This window comes from Schistocerca piceifrons, chromosome 3 (genome assembly GCF_021461385.2).
Source record: "Schistocerca piceifrons isolate TAMUIC-IGC-003096 chromosome 3, iqSchPice1.1, whole genome shotgun sequence".
Lineage (NCBI taxonomy): Eukaryota > Metazoa > Arthropoda > Insecta > Orthoptera > Acrididae > Schistocerca > Schistocerca piceifrons.
This window is the reverse complement of record NC_060140.1, coordinates 132,928,355-132,946,945: the sequence shown is the minus strand read 5'-3', so window position 1 is coordinate 132,946,945 and position 18,591 is coordinate 132,928,355. Positions and strand designations below refer to the sequence as shown.

The 18,591-nt window shown below is 43.6% G+C and overlaps 1 protein-coding gene across 6 annotated transcripts in view; it reads left to right on the top strand.

Annotated features, from left to right (window-relative positions):
• LOC124787972 (actin-binding LIM protein 1) overlaps positions 1 to 18,591 on the top strand; it is a 355,811-nt gene that overhangs the window by 104,489 nt on the left and 232,731 nt on the right. The window lies entirely within an intron of this gene.

Sequence of the window (18,591 nt, the reverse complement as noted above, 5' to 3'; positions counted from 1 at the left end):
ATAAGAAGAACAACAACATAAAAAAGGCAACAGGAGCGTAATATGTAAGAAATTGTCCACGCAACCTGTAAGTACAGTTCAAAACATTAGTACTTAATAGGAAATACCAACCATCAGAACTGTTTATGACCTATAGAGACAGTGACAAAAATGTAAATTAAATAGCTAACATATGTACATATTCCAGACCACTGATGATGCCTTGCAGAAAATAAAGGCGAAACGCGTATGGCACTAAAATTGTGTTTTATTCAGTTGCTGTCAGACGGTTCATAAGTAAAAATTATCAATACACCGTAATAATAATAATAATAATAATAATAATAATAATAATAATAATAATAATAATTGCTGTTGGATTGATGCCTTAGTTTGTTGCGATTTCCGTAAGCTTAATAAACACAACAGGTACACATAACAGACTTAAGTCACCAATAATATAGTGTCCATCATTTACAACAATCTGCCAGCGCTATGCTAACTTTTTGGTTCCGCGACTGTAGAAATCACGTGGTTTCGAGGCGAAGAACTCGTCAAGCCATGTTCGGAGCACGTTTTCATTCAGAAACGAAGTTTCTGGAAGCTTATTCGATACAGCGGAAAAGGTGAAAATCTGTGGGAGAAAAATTGTTGAATAAGGTGACTGCGGAATAAGTTCCATCCCAACTCCTGTATAGTCTTTCTTGTCAATAGAACAGGATGCGGGCAAGCGTTATAGTAGAGTAGCATCAATTCACGCAGTCTTCATCGTGCTTGTTGCTGGATTGCACCTGGAAGACGTCTCAATTGTTGACGGCAAATGTCAGCAGTGATGGTTACACCTAGGGGAAGCAATTTGAAGCGCACCATACCGTCATCGTTCCACCATATGCACAACATTACCTTTCGTGGATCCCCACAGGTCCTTCTACTGGGAGTTGATGTTTTCGTTTGGGCTCAGCCATTCCTCTCTTTTCCGTATGTTAGCATAAAGACATCATTTCTCGTCACCATTAACGATATAGGAGAGGAATGGTCGGTGTTGTCCACGAGAGTGGAGAGATGCACATATGGCCAGCCGCTGATAATTGTGATTTTGGCTTAGGGTCTGCGATACCCATACACCCACTGTTTGAACTTTCCCCATTACATCCAAATATCGGATGATGGTGGTGTGATCACAGTTGATCACATGTGCCAGTTCTTATTGTGGATTAACGCGTTTAAACGATCATCATCAAACCCCGATGGTCTTCCAGAACGCAGTGTGTAACTAATATCAAAATGAGCCCCCTTGAAGCATACAGATCCCAGTAAAGTGATTTTTTGTAGTTGACAGAAAAAGCCACTTTATTGGGATCTGCGCGTATTATCCCTTCATTGGGTGCCGCCTTAACGTGGCGGTGTGCCTTGAGTGCTCCATTAAAGCTGAGAGCTGGGCGTGCTGTAGTGCCAACCGGCAGGTTAAAAAATGCTGGAAGAGGTCGAGGCTGGGGAACACGACTAAGTGCACCCAACCCGTTTGAACACCAAAGGAGTAACAAACCAAACAGGAAGATTTACTGGTTCTCGGTCGTCGCCCAGGAAAAAAGGACCGCAGCAGTTGCTGAGGAAACTGAGCAGCCGGCGAAAAGTAGGGGAAAAGAATCTCAGAAGCGCAGGAATAACATCATTTCAGGCGATCATCGTCATGAAATGCAACTACTTAAGGACACTATTATTATTATTATTATTATTATTATTATTGATGTACTTTAATGTAATTATACTATGTCATTCCTCGTCGCCACCCCTTCAAATACAAAACACTGCCAGGAAATTTATTGAGCACTCGGAAAAATCCTGAAGCCTCTTACTCCTTATACGACGGCTGGATACTTTACTGATTACGTCATTGACTTGCATCCTAGATGATATTTCGAAAGTTGGAGCCTAAGAATTATTTAATAGGCTCGGATTTTCATGTGGGAGTCATCTTACAATACCTTCAAAGTGTGCCATGAGAGATGGTATACTTCGGCTACATACGTTTAGTTCATTTGCGACTTGTGAGGGATCGTCTAAGATCCATGACGTAACCAAGTACAGCCGACTTCAGGATTTTTCCGAGTGCTCACTGAATTCCCTAACTTTTTGGTGAGGGAGAGGGGGCGGACTGTCATTAGAGGCGGCCTACAAACTCAGCGAGCCGATATTTCTCTTGTTCTGATCTGCCGTTCTTCCTGTCAGTAGATCAGCTTGACGTAATTTGCAGACGTATACCTTATATAAAACTTCACGGGTGGAACTCCACACGAAGTATGTGCATTTTAGCCGTAACGGTTATAAAAAGCCTGTAGGTTCGTGAGTACGAAAGGTACTGAACTTCAAGAAACTCGAAATGTCAAATATACTGCCAAGGAGATAGATTATGAGATAATTCATGTTTTTTTGCTGCCAACAATCGTATAAACAATTATCAAATTTTACCATGATGATTCGCGTAAAATGGAGACCTTTGTTGAAAGGCAGTTATCGAAACCTTACGACGTCAATATAAAAGTTCCTCCTCTTTACTTGGCTTCACGACCAGTGATAACATTGATCAATTTTGATAAAAATGAATGTGCAGTGAAACGAAAATATGTGATAGTTACACTGTCGCATTTATTACTTTAGGTAAAAAGCTGCAGAAGCCGCCGCCCCTGGCGCAAAAGCCGTTGCTTGCGGGAGCATACACAGTGACAAAAGCTAAAGTTCCTTCAACTTTGCTTTAAAGAACTCGTTGTAGTACTGTAATGTTAGAAGTTTGTTTTTGTGTAGTTTGATCCTCACCACTCTCTCCATCTCTTATTGCTTTTCCATATTTTTCAAGACGATTACAGCGATGTCATTAGAAACGGACAACGAATTCGGTTTAACAAGATACGAAAATGTACTGGGCGTACACCATCCCTGTCGGGAAGAGTAATTGTTTCATTTAGCATACGCGTAGTTACCCGTTTTACCCCTGGCTATGCAAGCTTTTTGTAGCTCGGTCAGGAATTCTGTCTTCCGCCAACGATATCGCTAGCGGTATGACTTTCCTTTGTCACAGCGCATATGGAAGTGGAAGATAAATGATAAAAGTTCATTCATGATTCATTATTGATAAAAGCTCAATTCTGGGTATGTAGACAGGCTGTTTCAAGACAGTGGGATGTAATAAAATAAAATCGGCCGCTCCCTTTTCAACTGTGCAACAGTGAGATTTGTGGTAGATTCTTATGTGTGTTTGTCTATTTTTTGTTTGTCTGTTGTCGATGTGTTATGCTCGCAGTAAAAGGTCGTAAAAACGTGATAAAATTGTCTCTGATAGTGCTGTTAAAAGAATTACTGTTTGTTGGCGCGTGTGAAGAGTCTTTGGAGAGACGGCTGGATATTTTTAGCAACTATTCATATATGAGATTGCAGGTTCGAGTGCTGTTGTCCACGTCTCTTCCCGTACACGTCGCATTCAATCTGAAACAATTCTGCTATTTCAATACTTCCAAAAATACTAATAAAGGTCAAGACGCTCACTTTTGTTCTCATGAAATAATAACGGTTTATTGTGTCTCTTGTACAATTCTCCACATAACATCAAAAGAAGCGAACAGAAAACTCTAGTTACCCCTAGTTACGAGTAAACCACAGAGAGAGTAATATTCGGAGTCAACGATATAATTATCATAGTCTCTCTCAGATAACGTCTTTGCCACTTAGCTTTCTCACCGTCGATTCAGTACATTACATATTTATTACACTACAGATTCCCCTTAAGCGATTTAGAGAGCACACAGGATACGTATATATGGATCGATTAACAAAAATTTGAACCTGACTGCACCTGAATGCGAATCCAATGCTCTAATAAACGAGCCGCATCGTCAATATTTTCCCTTTTTCCCAACGAAATGTCACCCAGTATGTGTCTGGACACAGGAACGGAATAAGTCTCCTTTCCTATCGGGAGTTCCGCACTGATGCACGGTCCATCCGCTTGATTGCTTTCCGCCACAGCGTTCTGCTTACATGTCTTCCTTGATCTTTTCTAACGATTGCTTTTTGGGACCATCACTATGTCTGCTTCCTCCTGGATCATAACGGAGGGTGTGTTTTGCTATGGAGTTATCACCATTTCCGGCTATGTATCCATCTAGATGAGTATTTGCACTACCAAACTTAGAAAGATAAACGCAAGCTAATAGATAGCATTGAGCCAGTCACTGTCAGTAATTCACTGCACGCTAGCGGCTACTCCGGCGGGAAAGTACAAAACAAGTATCACTCTATACAACATCGAAAAATACGTAACATGTTACAATAGAATAAATAGTACTACTAAAAACTGATAAATAGCTACTGTTCACTTCGACTCGGAAGCACGTAAGAATATCACTAAATGTATTACACAATCTGTGTAGTAACTGACTACTTCTGCTGCACATTTCCACTCTACTATCACTCTATGCCCAGCAAAGTGGCGCGGTGGTAAGACATTGGACTCGCATTAAGGAAGGGAGAGGTTCATATTCCAGCCTGGCCATTAATATGTGGGTTTTCTGTGGTTACCTTAAATCGCTTCAGGGAGTAACCGGGATTGTTCTTATAAAAAGAATGCTACCCTGCCCCCAATTGAGCTATGTCTCTAATGACCTCGTCGTCGACTGGACGTTACACGATGATCCAGCCCCCTTCCATACAACGTAAGGCGTGTTGCTTATAATCTGTTGATTGCTGCTATCACTCCCCACCGTTCCCCTTGAATGTTCGTTTTTCAGATGCCGCATCCTTGTGACGTCCATTATTGATCCGCACAGCATTTTTATTTCCAGTCTATGTAGCGCTTGTAGCGCCCTTTTTTTCCAACATACTCATAACGAGCCTTATGGATCCACCGGGTGTATTTCAGATGTATAAACTTCACCGCTAAGATGGTTGACAGATGGTTGAGCATTTTCTTGTGACTTAGCACTTCAGAGCCAAAATGTAGGCTCGAGTACTCGCAATTCAGAAACACCAGTTTTTCACTGCAGTGTCATCATTAGGATGCCTTTGGATAGATGAACGTTTGTAAATGTGTAGCATGCCTTTTTGTCCTGTCCCTTCTTATTTCCAGTCTTTTTCATGTAAACCTTTCCTCTCCTCTCTTCTCATTCCTTGCTTTATCAGTCCACCTAACGTTGAAACGCGTAATAATTAGTGCCTTTGCGTTGTGAAAGGTTATCTTTCAGGTTGGGTACAGACACAACCTCACATGCAAATCAAGGACAACCCGAATACACCGCACATATGCTGGTATAATACTGTCGTTACGAAGCGCTTGCCATTTGGGCTCATGGGTGGAGGGAGGGGGGGCGGCTCTTTCGAAAACTTGATCGGGGTCCATAAAAGCCAGGTGTAGTGCACGGTTGTTTTCTTGATGTTTCTGAGTGCTACTGAAATCGGCAAGCCAGTTTCTATAAAAAGAGCTGCTCTCATTTGTGAGTGGGCGACGCGCATGGGTTTAGTCGTTGATAATCCTGAATGTAGAGAACCGCACGGAAGCTGTAATCTAGTCTAGTGTTAGCGTGGCTCGTATATGTGGGGCAGCCGTGCGACAGGCGAGCGCCGTGTCACGGGCTGTGGCCGCCTTCCGCCGCGCCCGAACGTGCGCCGAGTTTGCGATGCCACCTGCTCACTCGGTTTGTGTGTTATCGCCGCTTCTTTATCGGAATTCCGCGCGCAGAGTTGGCAACAGGATGTGGCCGGCGTCCGTAGCCGGAGGGAAAGCGCGCCGCGGCGCTAGCTGGAGCTGCGCTAAACATTGTTCTGAGGTCTGCGGTCGCCCGTGCTCCGTTCTTGTCAGGCGGAGAGAGCTGCCTGCGCCCGTAAACTGTGTTCTGAAAGGACGGCGCCGTCGACAAGTCAAGCGTGTAGAGTCTGCCTGCCCCCTCTTGCTTGCTTCATTGCAAACTGTGTTACGGTCAGGCGACACCCAAGTGCGAGATAAGATATCTGCGCCACTGCTCGGGCAGCCAGCTTGCCGACGCCTATCTTAGTTGTTTTCTTTGGCACCTGTTTTCTAGGAGGAAAAAAAAAGAAAATCTACTGCTGTGTAGCAATGGCTCCAGGACAGGTAATATTGACAGATGCTTGTGGTGACATCATTATCAACTGTTTTCCGTATCCTTGAGTGCACAGATCGTACATATCGGCCCAAAAACATGATTCAGCTAACTAAAATGTTGTATGCTTAACTTGGCCAGTTTGGACCGTATCGTCACTATGAAGTGTGAAATACACCGAAGCGCCAAAGAAACTGGTATAGGCATGCGTATTCAAATACAGAGATATGTAAACAGGCAGAATAAGGCGCTATGGTCGGCAACGCCTATATACTCGTATGACAAGTATTGCCGGCCGCGGTGGCCGAGTGGTTCTAGGCGCTTCAGTCTTGAACCGCGCGTCTGCTACGATCGCAGTTTCGAATCCTGCCTCGGTCGTGTATGTGTGTGATGTCTTTAGTTAGGTTTAAGTAGTTCTAAGTTCTAGGGGCCTGATGACTACAGATGTTAAGTCCCATAGTGCTCAGAGCCATTTGAACCATTTTGACAAGTAGTATTTAGCGTAGTTGTTAGATCTGTTACTGCTGCTACAATGGAAGGTTATCAAGATTTAAGTGACTTTGAACGTCGTGTTGTAGTCGCCGCACCAGCGATGGGAACCAGCATCTCTGAGGTAGCGGTGAAATGGTCTCTTAGCACTATGGGACTTAACATCTTAGGTCATCAGTCCCCGTAGCGGTGAAGTGGGGATTTTCCTGTACAGCCATTTCACGAGTGTACCGTGAATATCAGGAATCCGGTGGAACATCAAATCTCAGACATCGCTGCGGCGGAAAAAGATCCAGCAAGAATGGGAGCAACGACGACTGAAGAGAATTCGTTCAACGTGACAAAAGTGTAACCCTTCCGCAAATTGCTGCAGATTTCAATGCTGTTTCGTCGACAAGTGCCTGCGTGCGAACCATTCAACGAAGCACTATCGATATGAGCTTTCGGAGCCGAAGCCCACTCTTGATGACTACACGACACAAAGCTTAACGCCTCGCCTGGGCCCATCAGCACCGACATTGGGCTTTTGATGACTGGAAACACATTGCCTGGTCGTACGAGTTTCGTTTCAAATTCTATCGACCGGATGTACGTGTACGGATACGGAGACAACCTCATGAATCCATGGACCCTACATGTCAGCAGGGGACGGTTCAAGGTGGTGGAGACTCTGTAGTGGTGTGGGGCGTGTGCAGTTAGTGATGTGGGACCCTTGATACGTCTAGATACGACTGTGATAGGTGACAGGTTCGTAAGCATCCTGTCTGATCACCTGCATCCATTCATGTCCACATTGCATTCCGACGACCTTGGGCAATTCCTGCAGGACACTGCGACACACCACATGTCCCGAATTGCTACAGAGTGGTTCCAGGAAAACTCTTCTGAGTTTAAACACTTCCGTTGGACCAAACTTCCCAGACACGAAAATTATTGAGCATATCTGGGATGCCTCTCAATGTGCTGTTCAGAAGAGATCTCCACCCGCTCGTACTCTTGCGGATTTATGGACTGCCGTGCCGGATTCATAGTGTCAGTTGCCTCCAGCACTACTTCAGACATTAGTCGAGTCCATGCTGTGTCGTGTTGCGGTACTTCTGCGTGCTCGCGGGGGTCCTACACGGTATTAGGCAGGTGTACTAGTTTCTTTGGCTCTTCAGTGTAGATACGATCATAAGAAAAGTCTCATATTCATACAGGATGTACTGTTGGTCAAAACTAGAAGAGAAGTTCTTGTAGTGATCTATACAGAAACCATTACCTGTTCTCTTCTCTCATTCCTACCAATGTTACGTAGAAGCAGGCGATTCACAATTCTTGTTACCGGTTTCTAGGTTTTAGGGCGGCTTAAGTAGACATAATTTTGATAAAGAACACGTGTCCGGAAATCTACCGTTTGGATGTAAAATAAATTTGAAGATAGGGTCGCTTTCAGATCTTCCGCTTCGATATCAGCACCCAACGGAGGAAATGAGCTCTGATTTGTGTCCTGCAGGAGCCAATGGCAAGGGAAAAGTTTCGAGTACTCGGCTCGGGTTCTCTTCTACGTGACGAAGAACGTCCTCTTTCAAGGTCGAGAGCGCGGCGGTTACATGGAGCTGCACAGTCAACCCTCCAGTCAACGTACCTATTTCTCGCAGCCGTTGCTGGAGTCCTACTGAATGATGCGTTATGTCATAATTACAACAGAGGAACCTCTCTAGAAATACGGACCCCACTACGAACTTGGGAGGTCACACTAGTTGGCCTTGCCAGACGTAATCGCGAACGCGTCCGGGGCCCAGGGGAGGTTCGCTGCATCTCGTAAGACTGTTGTAAGACCTGGTGTCACGTTCTGTAAGGTACGCCACATAGCCGGTTTATCTCATTTGCCCTGTACAACAGATCTAGACAACGGCGCCCTCATTGTGTGTGTACGTACCGTGAAACGAGGGATTTCACCCTATAGTCAAACTTCCCTTATAAACCTCGGGGAGCCTGTAATAGGAATTCTGAAACACACGATTGCTGTGTAACAGACGGATGAGAATGAGAGCTAAGATTGGCCCGTATCTCAGCAGGTGTTGGTTTCCGCAAATATCATTATAAGAACTTTAGTTTTGACCGAGACTACCTCCTTGTAGAAATATTTGGCACTTTACTGGCTAACAGTAGGAAAGTATGCAAAAATTAAAGTACCAAGACATGCCAGAAAGCGTCGTTGACCCAATCGACTATAACTCGGATTGCGGTGACAGTTTCCTCTGTCAGCTGGAACACATAACACAAATCAGTTTTTTAGTTTCCAGTATGCTGTTAATTGTGTATAGCAGTGCGGTCGATATTCACTTGGGTCGATGTTGTGTATGTATATGCCTCGGCACGATCAACTGTCCCGCTGTACATTTCTCGTTGGGAAATAATATGGTTTAAAAGTAGACAGTGGAGATGATGGTGAGACGGTGCCCCCCACTGGCCCCCTCCCTTTCACCGAGAGAGACGACACATTGTTACGGCATGTGCATTCACCCACTTGTTTCCCGTCATTTTTCTACACAGATGAAGTCGATTTACTTCCCCTAGCTGAGTTTCTGTTCTTCTGTCTCTGATGAGATTGTCTTCAAAGGGTTGTTGAACACCAGTAACTCTCGTGACTAAAAGACTCGGACCGACTCATTTTACAATAAATTTTTCTTCATGTTCATGAGACTTCTTCCTGGTTTTTTTTGGGTGAGTACATTTCGCCTCTGAACTGCGATTATGTAAATTGTGAAAGATTCACCTATTGCTGCCATTAATGCTTCCCTGGTGTCAAAAAATATTTTCTAGTCATTTCTTTAAGTATGAGACCAGGCTGAAGTCGACGTGTCCAAATCCATTGAGTAACATGGCTGATCCGACACTTCGTAATTCCAAGTACACAGTGTTCCCGATGCCAAAGTTCCTTTAGAAATAAATGCATTAACCTGGAGAAAGATTATTTTTATCTAATTGCATACATATTCATTTGTCTCTTTCGGTGCCGAACATTCGACCTCAAGTCTACTGTTTTTCATGAAACATGGAAGACATATGCCATCGAAGGTACCATATAGGACTACAAAATTAGCGACATCTTTTTTTAAAACTTACTAATTATCCTTTATTTTGCAAACAGAATGATGACTTGTGGAGGGGAAAAACTACAAGTGGTAGAGAACTTCAAGCACCTGGGAAGCATGATTGAAAGTAAGGGGGGAAACGCAATGGAAATAAATGAAAGGTGCAGAAAAGCAGGGCAGTTCTACAAATGCATTAGGGGGCTTATTTGGAGCAAGGAGGTGCCACAGAAATCCAAGGGAATTATATACCGAACCTACTTTGTCCCCATATTGGCATACGGAAGTGAGACATGGGTAACGCACAAAAGCGAAAAAAGTAGAATACAGGCTAGTGAAATGAAGTTCCAGAGGAGCAGGTTGAGTGTAACAAGACGAGACAGATTGCGAAATGTGTATGTGAGGGAAAGACTAAAGGAGGAACCAGTACAGGACAGGATAGAAAAATCAAGACTGCAGTGGTATGGACACATGAAGAGAATGGATGAGGGAAGAATTCCAAAGAGGATGTTTGATCTGCAACTGTAGGGGAAGAGGCCCAGAGGAAGACCAAGAGATAGGTGGGTGAAGGGAGTGAAGGAATGTGTGACGAGAAGAGGAGAGAACTGGACGAAGGTGGAAGAGGGGGAATGGTGGAAAGACAGAACACGATGGAGAGGCTTGTGTTCCCGACAGACCCAGCCAGTGGCTGGGAACTGTCCAAGATGATGATGATGAATGATGACTTATTCTTTGGAACATATCTAGGCCCTGTTGGATTCCATGACACGACGTTTATCAACTGTGATTGCAGCACGTGAGAGGCTCCTCACCATAAAAGAGTGTCAACAGTCCGGAGGCTGGGTAAACATCACACTTATTTGCTAGGCAGATTCCTATAGAATGTACTATGCCCTTGCCTTTCTTTAAACCTTTGAATTGCCTTACAGTCAGTAACAGGAGGACTAACAATTTATGTGGACTCCGGACCACGGGGAAAATAGGGGTTTTTCTAGAGGAAAAAGAGGAAAAAGATGTAAATAAAAGTATCCTCGGACTACTGGAGGTAGAACCCCAGCCCATCGTGTTCGTAGCCTACCAGTTACGCATGTAGCCCCAGAGCCACACTTCACACATTTCAAGTATTCAAAAATAGTAGACTATGCACAGTTAGGTTGTGACGAAGTCGCGCGGGAGGGATGCAATAATTATGTAAATACTGAGCACGGCTTTTTCCACCTCGTTATTTGGTCACGAATACCAACAGTCTAAAAATCTGTTTTCTCGTTTCGGGAATAATCCGACAGATCTTAATATAAAATGATTTAATATCTAATATTTTTCTACACTGTTTCAACCTCGATGGTCATGGTCCTTTTCCGTGAGGATCTGGCAGAGACAAATTTTTAGTGAGTGAACTGATATTAGCGACCAAATAAACTGGTGAAAAAGAAGTGATCAGTAATTCATCATTTGTATAGTTGCATTGTATCGACTACGTGGTATGAAAATTTCAGACACTTTTCTCCTTCCACATGTTACAAAGTTCACAAGGACTGGTGGCCCCACCAGTGCTTGTGAACATTGTAACATGTGGAAGGATGTTGACATCAGCTTGACTGCACATCGCGCAACAGAAATGTGTTAACGGTGCGGTGGCGATAGCACGTGCCCTGCCTGTCGACTGCTAGCGACAAGAGTGACAAAGAGGGCGTTACGGCCTCCGGTACGTACTGTACGTCAGATAGGGAGCTGCGGACAGTGCAGAACGGCAGAACTGGTCGCCACGGTTGCATCACGGCCGAATAATAGCGCGGCGTGGGAGCGCCGCTTCCTGGCTGTGACGCAGCGCCTGCGAACGCGCTTCTGCGCCTCAGCAGCTGCCTGCGAAGCACTCTTCTCGTTATTCACTCGCAGCAAACGGGTGCTGCACTGTGTGACTAACTTAAAGTGCGATCACATCAGATTAGGCACATCCGTTATCGTTGTGAGTGAAGTAAGGCTCTCATCAACCGGAAGTTTGGTTTGAACATCACTGTGCATTACTAACTACGACACTTGGAGGTGGTATGCCCTTGCATTTTTACGACCTTTGAATTGGCATGCCCGTCCAGCAACAAGGGGATCTACAATTTAGCGTGAACTTTATGAGCCGCATATTCCTGTTTAACTATTTCAGCTGTTCTCTTGTACTGTATTACGTATTAAATGACAGTTTTAGGACATCTGATCATATTTGCCCTATCGTACGGGATGTGTCAGAGTATCATTGTGCAGGTGCCCGTCAGTATTCACGTACTGTACTTTCCGTGCTCCGATCTAAACTCTCTTCCTCCAAAACTCTCCAGCTTTAAAGGCCTTGCCATTGAACAAAAATATATGTTCCGTAGACACTTGAGCAAATGTTCAATCGTCTGTCTTTCTTCACTGATTTGGCGATTACTGTTCATAATTTAATCAGTGCTTTCTATGTACTGTACTGTAGTTGCCGCCCTTGTGCGATTTCCTCTTTGGGGTACAGGATTGTATTTTGCAGTGTGTCCAACTATAAAGATACGTGTTGGATCTCAGGGCGGCCGCCCAGCGGTACCTTCCGGTGCATAAAGCTCTCCCTTGACTTAGACAAGTTGTAACTGTCAGGTAGTTATACATTAAGTACCGTGGTCGATTTACTGCTTCTTTTCTCTCTGTTTTACTGGCTACTTTCCGTCTGATGTTATTTGGTTGTGCTATGACCGCAAGAGGGTAAATTTTGTGTACTGGTGTAGACATCAGGTGATAATCCTAACAGTCTCATCTAAAACGACGCTTACTTGTTTGGTGTGGCTAGATACGCCCCATATTGTTGCTGATGATCGAAGAACTTCAGGTTGCGCTCACCGGGGTAAATCAGTTATTTTACGTATAATATTTTTTCTTGCACATCTTTTTCTCTTACATCAGTGTAATGTTTTTGAAATGACAATGTACAGTCTAAGGTGACTCCCAATTATTTCGGTTACTTGCAGTGTTGTAGTCTAATCCCTTTTCATGCTATTTCCAACTTTGTTGAGGCCTCTCAGTACACAAGCGGAATGCGCTTACTTGTTTCTTTCTGGATTAGGTCGCAGGAGATTTCTTCACGCTAGTCCCCAAAATATTTAGCAAAGCCTCTGTCAGATTTCTTTTAACCTCTATAAATGTTCTTTCTCTAGCAGTAATTTCAGTGTCGTTCACAGGTATGAATGTATTTCCGGCGAGAATGGCACACACACACACACACACACACACACACACACACACACACACACACACACTAGCGCGCGGAAAGGGAAGGGGAGAGAGAGGGTGGGGGGATGTTCAGTACTCTACAGGACACATAGTGAGTCCGCGACGAATCGCAGCTGTACAGCGCATTGGAGATCCCTGCCCTGGTGTTTCCATTATGTTAATAACTGTTAAGAGTGTGCGGGTGTATTGTGTAGGAAGTGGCTGGTGCTGCTAGGAGGGGATCAACATGTAAAGAAATTTAGTAAACGCAAGACTTGCCTGCTGGGGCACAGCGACCACCAGAAATTAATGTACACATAAACCGTCACATGTCGCGTGTTACTTACTTTATAGCATTTTAAGATATTCATTGATCCGATAGCAACAGCTCAAGGCTTTAAACCGCCGTTCAGCACCATCGTCAACACGCAATGCTGTTACGGCACTGAATATCTGTGATGTTCTAGTTTGTAGAGTTAAACAGGAATAAAACAACTAACATACTGCCACCTCTCGCAAGATCTTATATTACGTTGTAGCCCTCATTAGTTCTTAATAATAAATATTTATGTCGGTATGAAGTGTGTGCAGCCGGCCGGAGTGGCCGAGCGGTTCTAGGCGCTATAGTCTGGAACCGCGCTACCGCTACGGTCGCAGGTTCGAATCCTGCCTCGGGCATCGATGTGTGTGATGTCCTTAGGTTAGTTAGGTTTAAGTAGTTCTAAGTTCTAGGCGACTGATGACCTAAGCAGTTAAGTCCCATAGTGCTCAGAGCCATTTGAACCATTTTTTTAAGTGTGTGCAACATAAATACGACGAGGAAAACCAACAGCTAACTACCGAAAGGTATATGCATTTATATTGCTATTTGTCACCCACACACACATGCACTGAAGTAGTTTCTTTCGTATACTACAAAAAACGAGAAAGATAGCCAAGAAAAATAGTACGTACAAATAGTCTACATCTTCTTACTATAATTAAATCCACGTGTAAATGGATTTATGACATTATTATGAAAAGTATAGATTGCTACTCACCATATGGAGGAGAAGCTAAGTCGCAAATAGGCGCTAGGAACAAACTGCTAAATATGTGAGCTTTCGGCGAAAAGGTTTTATTCTAAAGCACACACACACACACACACACACACACACACACACACACACACACACACACAGACACAGAGAGAGAGAGAGAGAGAGAGAGACACGACTTCGAAACGCGAAGCGGAAAGATCAATAAATGTTTGTGTTTCTATTTTGCAACTGTTACCTATCAGATATAATCTTAAGTAACACCACATGCAAATCGTTTCATGTGTGTTTTATTTTGAGGTTTTCGTTGCTCGTTTGCCACCTTACACCAAAAATGAAAGTTCGCATAACTATCTGTGGAAAAGTACGACTATATGGCCAGCAAGTGAAATTAACAGAACAGTAAAAATGGCCTTGAGTGCTATTGGCAAAGTTATTTAGATTTTCGGAGTTAGAAAAGGAAAGTTTATAATTAATTGTTACCGTTTTTTTTACTTACGTCAGTGTGGCACGTAGGCTACTAACAACGAGGAAAATATCTAAAGCAAAATTTCCTCTATCAGTGGAAAGATTCATGTTGGGAATCGCTGGGAGAGACAGTAAAAGAACCAAGTGTATCATACCAGACTGTAACGAAAATGAAATGGAAATGGCGAGATCGGGACACGTAGGTAGGAGAGTGTGGATTGTAGATAGACCTATGAACTACTGCGATGTTATTTAATAATTAGTCGTCGTTTGGAGCAGATTTTTACTTTTGTTTTCTGGTTTTACTATAAAAACTCATTCCTCACAGTTATGTCAAGAATCTTTGAGTTTCTATTAACAAAACAACTAATCTGCTTTCGTGTTTGTAGGATCGAACTGTCATATGTTCACTGGAGAAAATTTAGTTTGGAGAATGACTAATTAATAAAAAGGTGAAACTAGTTTTGGGAAAAAAAGTTGTCCTCCGGTCAACAGTCAGCACGAAGGACCAGTGTTAGTTTCCTGCCAAGGATTACTCTTGGTGGGGGTGGGGTTTTTCGCAGGACACAGTCAAACGCCTGAAAACAAGTGAGAAGTTTCTGTAAGCGAGGTAGCGGTCACAGTGCAGAAACTCCATCTGCGGCCGGCGGAGCGCTATGCACTAATCACATGCCCCTCCATACTGAGGTCCAGATTACGACATAGGCATCTGTGTTAGAACAAGTCGTGTGGCTGTCTGCTGCGAACGACAGTAAACTTTCTGGGTGGTTGACAGTGTTGTCGAGATGCGAGGCTAGGCAGCAGTTACCGGCGAACCGGTGGCGTGACTGGTGCGACCTTGTGTTTTGGGGCCGCGAGCCGGCGTTGTGCTGCGGCTGGTTGCGTTATTGTTTTAAATGGCCGCAGTCTACCGTGTCGGTTCAACCTGCAATCCAGATCAAGGTTGGCGTTGCACAATGACCACTTCCACGTGGAACGCTTCGCCACTGTGATATTCTGAGCCTAGTGAGAAAAACAGGGCACGGACGTCGTGCCCGAAAAACTTGTAGTCAGAATGATAGTGCTGCAGATTTCTCTCTCGTCTTTAAAAGAGCACAGCTCAACTGAATGACTGAAATATTCAACATTTCTCCAGCGTAACCGATAATAGCAAGGGCAAGGGGAACTGTTTCGTGTACACTCTCTCTCTCTCTCTCTCTCTCTCTCTCTCTCTCTCTCTCTCTCTCTCTTTGGAGAGCAACGAAAACTGTGTGGCAGTGAAATGTTTGCAGCTGAAAGAAATTCATTTGCCAGCGAAATGTAGGCTCTAATTAATACGGGAACTATATTAAACGAAGATACAGATAGCGTCTCTACAAATGACATCGTGAATATTCTTGACAGTCGCACATACATCGAGCATGTATCTACGATCGGGTGCTGCGTAAAGTTTCTTGTATAACACGCAAGGCTGTTCACTTCTGTTGCGGTGCGTAATCTCCTAGACGCTGAATCAGCGAGGCTAATCATAACGCCTACTTTCTCTTCTAGTTGGTGACTCACGCGTACCAAGATAAAAAAGATCAACTCCACAGACAGGTTTTCTGCTGCTGCAGCGTGTACTGGCAGATACAGTACGTAACTTTTGAGCCATGTTGTTGAGTACTCATTCCTGTATTCCAAGGCATTAAATTCTTGCGATATGTTTCTGACGGTCTCCAGATACTTTTATCGCCTAAGGTGATTTTCTGTAGGTGGAAAAATGATAATCAGTTTGCAGTACATTATGAGTTGTACGAGTATTCCACTTCACAATTAAGTTGTCTAACACATTGGACAAAGCAGCGGGACTACCATCTATTACGGCTACGTTTATCACCTTTCCTCTAACAACCTTCTAATTGCAAGAAATTTTCTAAAGACAAGTGTATGATACTTCAATAAGGTCTTACCAGTATTGCAGCCTTACATGCATTTTTTGTGGATACAGCGCTTGGTAATGTCTTTCTTTACAAAAGAAACAAACTTTATTTACGAACTTTCGTTGTACTGAAGCACACCACCGTATGGGCTATCTTCAGTTGTTTCAGAATGGCTACGTTCACTGGGACAGCAAGTGTCCGCTCATATCTTTCATTGATTGGTTGGTTGGTTGATTTGTGGGAGGGGACCAGACAGTGAGGTGGTCGGTCCCACCGGATGGGGGAAGGACGGGGAAGGAAGTCGGCCGTGCCCTTTAAAAAGGAACCATCCCGGCGTTTGCCGGAGCGATTTAGGGAAATCATTAAAACAAACCTAAATTAGAATGGCCGGACGCGGGTTTGAACCGCCGTCCTCCCGAACGCGAGTCCACTGTACTAACCACTGCACCACCTCGTGGTATATCTTTTGTTTCGAAAAAATTGAGCTTGCAACAATCGCACAACAAAATTTCGTGTAACCCATATTTTAAAGACTTCGTAATTACTGTTATTAAGACCATGTGTTCCGTACATCATAACAAATGTTCAGGAGATCCGCAAATATGGACGTCTTAGGCCAAATTTGGTTAAAAGTCGTATCAGATCTATTCAACATTCATTTCATGAGTTAGGAATTCCACATGGAACTGCTTTTATGAAGTTACCGTTTACACGATGCGCAGAGTCACGATGGTGAAAGAACTAAAAGGCAGATCAAGTTGCTTATAATGGGCTTCGCTCTAAAGCATTAAATTGCTGTAAACGTACGGGTTTTATTTCCAGGAAAGAAGTTGCGCGCTGTCGAGGTCCATACTGGCATAATTCCAACATTCGCATTAGGACCACGATGCCGGAATTAAAGAAATTCTGGTTCATGCCATAGGGTAGAGGAAAGGTGCCTATTATGCGATAGTGCCCTAATATGAGACACCCCGACTGTGCTCATGTTAGGGGTTGCACTCTGGTGGAGAGTTTCTTAAACACGTCTGTTGCGTTCCAGACGACGACACAGCGAGCAGGACGCCATAGTTGAGCCCGACACAGTACGTAGAGGTTGATACAAAATTTCTTGTGTTTGGAGTTTTTGCGACATCGGTGTTGAGACAATATTTCAGCTTAAAGGTGAGTGGATTTACTGCACTCTTTTGTTGTTGTTATTTGTGACGGTATTACTTATAATTATTGACAATTATGTTCATTTTCCAACTAATGTTGTTAGCAAATGCGTGATTCTTTGTGTAAGATGGCGAAATTCCTAATATGCGATAGTATGGGGATCCAAATACGAGACAGTGTCGCATATTACGATACCTATCGCATATTGGGGGAACTCGTTCTCTCACGAATTTTTATATGTAATTTACGCAATACTATCATGAGGTAACAATATTTCATCATTTATTGTAGTAAAATTTTGGCAACTGCGTTTATTTTAATTCGATTAAATTATCATAAACAGGGATTACTTTGGCTAGTCTTATGATCAGAAATTGGAATTTTTGTGGACCTTGCACCTGCAGGATCAATAACAGCTTATCATCCAAATGGCTGGATACATACTCACATTTTCACTCAGTGGTTTGATCATTTTGTGAGTCATGTAAAGCCATCTCCAAATGACCGTGTCATTTTGATTCTTGACGGGCATTATTCCCTCACAAATAACCTCGCTGTGTTAGATAAAGCACGTGAAAACAATGTTCATATTGTATGTTTGCCACCTCACTCAACGCATAAAATGCAGCCACTTGACGTCAGATTTATGCGGCCTTTGAAAACCTACTATGCCAAAGAGATAGAAACGTGGTTGGCAAGTAACCCAGGTCGTGTTATCATCCCATTATTAATAGACAAGTTATTTGGGGCAGCTTACAACCGAGCATCAAAAATGGAAGCATCTGTGAATTCCTTCAGAAAAACAGGTCTCATCCCATGCAACAGAAACATCTTTAGGGAACATGAATTTTCAATTCACCGCCATGCTAACGCTCTTCAAGAAAGAGATGCCAAAAACGAAAATGAAACTACTGATGGTGATGGGCAAGCTGTCAGCCCGGCGGACATCAGACCTCTCCCACACATCGCAAAACCACCTGGAGTTAGTCAAATAGGTCGAACATCGCGTTCGTGCTCTGCTGCGTTACTAACTTCTACTCCTTATGTGAAGCAATTGCAAGAATCTAAACAGAAGAAATCAAAGTCTGAAGCTAAGAAAGCAGCGAGAAAGTTATTTGGGGAGAAGAGTGGAAAATCTTCCAATCGTAGA